Source organism: Charadrius vociferus, unplaced genomic scaffold, assembly GCF_000708025.1.
Source record: "Charadrius vociferus isolate BGI_N301 unplaced genomic scaffold, ASM70802v2 scaffold444, whole genome shotgun sequence".
Taxonomy (NCBI): Eukaryota; Metazoa; Chordata; class Aves; order Charadriiformes; family Charadriidae; genus Charadrius; species Charadrius vociferus.
In genome coordinates, this window is record NW_009648242.1 from 1547410 (window position 1) to 1553409 (window position 6000).

Below are 6000 nucleotides of genomic sequence, written 5' to 3' on the forward strand. Positions count from 1 at the left end.
AGAAAACTTGAAAAGTTATGCAGAATTTTGCACCTCTTTGGGATGCCCTGCACAGGCAAGAAAGAGAGAAGTACCAACTGACTGAGGAGAGCTTTTTTTACAGTATTTCTTTCGGGGTATACAAAGGAAACTCAGCTTCTGCAGCAGAGGTGAGTGGGCACAGTGCCATTACAATGGTGACTGAAGACAGACAATGCCGGCTGCTTCCTCTAAATTATTTTTCATGCACCGTCCTTGTGCTAGTCCTCTACAGGCGTCGACCATTGGCAAATACCTGTAGCCTCCTAACATGGTTCCATGAGACGAAGGTCTAACCAGGTGCCTTTCCAGCAAAGGAACCACATAGAAACCTAAAGTTAAGAGGAACTGACCATGACTTTGCAAGGTCCATCCCTGAAATACTGTCTATCTGGAACTACAAGTGGTGGGTAGATGGAAATAATGTGCCAAAAAGGAGTAGGACAGGGTCTAGAGGAAGGGTGAGACAACTGCTGTATGGAGTGAATATTGCAGCATGCTATAAAACAGCTGGCTGTAACCCTGCAATATGGGGTATTTCACATATTTGATATTTGGCCTGCGTTTTTGGCTTGTGTAGGTACAGGAATATAAGCAGCTCAATCCAAGCTGTGTAATGCACACAGACAAAAACAGTTGCTATTTAAATCAGGTCCTAAACCAAAATTAACTGATTGAGGCAAGGATTTGGTATTGAAGATGTTTTAGTATTAGGATAAAAAGGGCTTCTGCCAGCAAGCCATGTAAGAAACACACTTTGTCACAGAGTTCTGTGAACAATTTCCCACAAAATCATGCAGCAACAGATTTCTCATTAGGGCTGGACCAGGGATACAACTGGAGCTCTAACTGGGCCACCACCCCTCCTCCTGCTCCAGGTTCTCATACCTGAGAAGGTACTTCTGCTGGGAAGCTCTTCTCCCTGAGCTCTGTGTGTAGTCAGCAGCCAAAAAAACCAATTACCCCAGAGCCCCAGCAGTTACTTGAGAGTAATTCTGCCTCACTTTCCTCACTGCTTTTATGAAGAGCCCGCAGAAATAAGCTCTCTGTGAGAATCCTCCTTTTCCCCCCTTCAAGCGCAAAGGGGCTCTTTGCTTGTTTCTGTGGTGGCTCAACATCCGCAGCTCACGGGGAGGCTTCAGTGGGTCTCGTAACAAATGAGAATGAATTGTCTGGCTGTAGAAGTAAGGGAGAATGCACTGTACTTGGTTTAGCTTGTAAATGGGATATGTTGTATGACTAAAAGTGTCTCAAACCAAAGGGACTAGTTGGAGAGTATCTATAGCAGCTCTGTATTGTATACGACAGGCTCCTTTAGCCAAATGCTGGCACTACTGAAATCAAGCTGTGTTTTACACCCATCTTCTGCAAGCCCACTGTTTGACCCCATGTGAACAGCGCACATTGGGAAACATTAGCCTTTTTTAGTTATGTGAACTTTCACTCCTAGGCTGCAATTTTCCTCTCAATGCCTGAAGCCTATGAAAAAAAGCAATTTGCTGGAAACAATTGTAAAAGCCTGAGGAGGTAAGGACTGGAACACACAAATAGTATGTGTTTAATAAGAGAGAGATGTAGCACGCTCTCCAGGAAAAGGATTATTGGAGAAGGAAAAAGTCTTTGAAGGCAGTACATAATACAGAGTTGCAGTCTAAATGACAAACAGCATAGTGTGACAGATCAATAAAAGGACAGCAAACAACAACAAAAGCACAGATTCACAGAAATACAAGACAGAAGGGGACCTCAAGAAATTATCTAATCCCTGTGCACCGAGGCAAAATTAACCTCACCAAGCTCATTCTTCACTGATGTTTCTCTAACCTACACTCTAAAACCTCCCTTGAAAGACAGCACAACCTCCCTGGTAGGCATTTCTACTGTTACAATACCCTTAGGGCCGTAATTTCTTTTCTTAAAATCTGCCAGTTTCTCTGCGTCAAATTGAACTTTTCTCCCCCTTTCTTCTGGTGCATGTCATGAATAACTGAGCAAGATGGTGTAACTAGAATTTCTTACATAGAAATAATGTATTCAGTTACTGTACCGATGGAAGAATTATACTCCTTTGTAGGTGACTAGAAAGCCACCATGATATTCTGAAATGTGAGAACCTTTAAAGAACACAGTTGACCATCTTCTCCTTAATGAAGAATGCATTTGAGATGCTCAAAATGAAATATTTGTCTAGCCCCTCAAGCACTCTGCTCTTCAAGCCCCTTCTGTCTTCTGCAAAGGCTTTTTTTACTAAGTTTTGTCACCTCAGAAAAGGATGCTGTTTAGTTAATTCATTTAATAATCTCTTGGACTTCCCAATTATCTGGACAATTGTAACAGAGTCAGATATTATCATTATTGGTAGAAAAAAAAGCCTGTTTGTCATTACTGTTCCAATAAGATGTCCTTTCGTTTTCACATCCACAACTTCTTTACTCTTACAACTCATATGTATTTCTGTAATAAATAAATTCCTGTCATCTTGTCCCAGACTTCTCACCGTCTTCTGTCTCTGAGGACTTCTCTCACTACCGCTTTGATTTATTCCTTTAAATCACATTCACCAACTGAAGCTGGACTAGGGCAATGGTGAGTCTGAGACTGAGCAGCTGATTCCAAAGTGAGAAGATAGAAGGGCTCCAAGATGACAGGCAATCACAGTGGAAAGTCCCTCTCCTCCCCAAAAACGAGAATTTATTCAAGAGTAACCACAGTGGTGCATATTCAGATTGGGTTGGCTAACAAATACCCTGAGCAGGATAAAAGCTAAAACTTGCCACTCTGTTTTTCACTTGACTTGAGGTCCCCCTTTGCAAGGCAAAAGCAAATGCTGCTGCTCCCAAGAGTGCCAGCCACGAGCCCTTCTTCTGCCACAGTAGCTGGGCTTGTGTCTGCTGCCACTGGGGGAACTGGAGGGGCTGGGGCAGCAACTGCTGCTTCTGAGAGGGACTGAAACTCGCTGGCAATAGCTGCTTGGCAAAGCAAACAACCGGAACAAGAGCTCTGGCAAAGAGCTCTGTAACCACTGCTGTTGTACGGGCTCACTTCCCCCTGGCAGTCTGCTTCGCTATGAAACTCTGCCTTGCCTGAACCTACGGCTGGCTGCGAGAAGGAGCCTAATCATGGCCTGGGGTTGAGAAGATGATATATCCAAGACATAATGGACTGAATGGATTCCTTCTACTGTGATTAGAAGGGACAGGTCTATCCCAGCTGCATTTTATTCCTTAATTCATTGCAGATCTGGATTTTGCTGAGAGATTTAGCTAAGCACTGTGTATGTCTGCTTTAAACAATCTTCAGAAAATAAATCGTTTACAATTTGTGCTATTCCACTACTATTCTTCTCCATAATTTGCTTTTCTGAGTCCCTAATGCCTGTAGTCATAGCTCAAAAGTCCCACTGTGGCAGGCAACAAAGAAATAATCCCTGCCTCAAAGAATTTACCATCTAAATATTTTCTCATTGAAATCAATAGCAAAAGCTGCTGAGAGAAGGGCCTTCTTGCTCCATGACAGAAAACAAGGGAATAAGAAAGCGAGCACGAGGAAAGGACAGACCATTACCATTAGTGGGGCACCAGGGCAGGCTTTCTGTGTCTTGCCGTTGTTTTAACTCATGGGCAAATACACAAGTGCTCCCTACTTTTCAGTAAGGTATAACCACACTGGATTTCTTCCTTAGGTGACCATGTGTCATTTCCCCCCCTTCCCAAGACTTCCTTCATTGCTGCTGGCTCTTCTGGGACTAATTTTTTTTTTTTTTTTCATTTCATTGTTTCTGCAAATTTTCAGTTTTTATTGCTCCTCCACACACAAAACCCCAACCACATGAGATTCAGGACACTAACTTTTGATGATAAGAAGGGGCAAAAAAAATACATCAAGCCAAAGGCAAGCAGCATAAACAGCCGAGCGAGCTATTTCCTTCAGGACATAGCTGTTTTGGCTCCAGCACAGAGTGGCACCCTAATTAGAGGCAGGACAGTGTCTTTCAAGTCTTGATCTCTGCCACACATCAGCCTCTGCTTTAGAGCAGGGGTCGGCAGCTATAACGTCGGTGCCAGACAGGGTATCTAAAAACATGCTACAAAGGGAGCAACGGCACTGAAGCATCATTAGGAGGCAGCCATCATCAGCTTCTGGCTCCCAAACCAGATGCCACCGATGTGTTACACAGCATTTAAGTTTTGTGGGTTTCCAGTAGCACATAGGCAATCTAACTTGGAAAAGAAAAATAGAAACCAGACAATTCTCTGATCTACATCTTAGAAGTCACTAAATAAGGCTAGGAAATATTGGCAGAGATTCTCAATTACACATTCAAGTAAATAATTGGAGAGATGTGGCCCCTAGGAACTGGATAACATGGAGACACCATCCATGAAATAGAGAAAGCAGAACTGTTCCCATGTGAAACCACGATAAGCATAAAGCTTCTATAGGGAGTACATACATACACAGAGATGCACACACATATAGAAAAGTATGTAAAACAAATTTAGGTGATAGGTTAAAAATGTTTCTCCTTTCTGCACAGTTCGTTCATCTCCAGTGGATGTAGACCCCCTGTGAAACGCTGAAATAGCTGCCCTGACACACACAGACCTGCTAAAGCTGCAGAAGTGGGCTTTTTACTCAACTGGCTTAGGGAGAAAGCACTTTTTTCTCTAGTTGTTCTCTGGCAAAGTGCAGTATATCTAATTTTGTTAAATTCCAAAACACACTGTGCACCAAAGTACTTGTAGGTGTAAAGTAGAATGTCAAGGATGAGTCAAAGATTAATACCTAAATTACAGAGTGTGAAATGGGAATTACAGTCTTAAATATCACGTTAGGAACTAGGAAGTATTTACCTAGCCTAAAGCACTACTTGCATTGTAATAAGCAAAATGCTATTCCCCTTAGTTAAAGGGAATTCTTCAATAGTGCCAGGCTGGAGCAGGAGGGCTGCATAGGATGGAGTGGCAATTCGATGATAGACTTTTACAAACTTCAGTGTAACTCTTATTCAGTACAGCACTCACTTAGATATAAGGCAATGCTTCAGTCATACCTACTTCCACTGCTCTGCAGAGCAAGGATGAATTTAAGTAGGTACTTAGAATAACAGATGCTTGACTAGTTTATTTCCTGCAAACATATTGCTTCTTCCATTATTGCACTGTAAGATTATCAGGCAAGAAGTTTTCTGCTTTCACCGGTCACTCAAAAATCTTCAGTTACTTCATTGTCCTGTTTTCCATCCATCCTTCAAAGCTTTCTTTTGCTTTCTTGATTAAAAAAACCCCACAACCTTGGCTACCTTACCAGTAGTCTTAACAAACCTGTAAGTGATGTTGTCAGCGCGTCCTGCTTTCTCATTTTCACCCTTTGGCTCTTATCTTCAATTGTCAACTCTTTGTAGCAGGATCATTTTTTTTTCCTGTGTGCATACAGCCCTATAACCATACCTGGAGCTTTTAGATGCTCTGATTAAAAAATAAATAAATAAATAAATAGAGTATAAAAGATTAGGGTTTTAATCAGCATGTTAATTTCTCGCTGTCATTAAGCACATGGTAAAGGTCCAAGGATTTTTATTATTTTTTTTTTAAACACAGCTGTAAAGATAGTAATGATAGCTCATTTGATTTGTAGGCTAACACATTGAAGTGATCCTAACAAAGCTCAGAAACAAATTTCAGCTGCTTCTCAGAGCTTTACCACCTAACTTCTGGTTTAGTACTCAGTGAGTCCAGTGCTGCTCGAGCCACACGCCTCAGCAACTGATACTTTGCACTGCTCATTAGCTGCTGAAAAATAGGATACAAAAATAAAACTTTGGGAAGCAGACTTAAATAGACTTGTGAATTGGTTATAGAGAACCCTGCCAAAAAGTGATTTCATTTTTATTATAAAGGAAAGGAGGTTCATCAGTGAAACAGTTCCAGAGACTAGACTTTTGAAAAACTTGCATTTTTATGAGTTTAATATACTGAATAG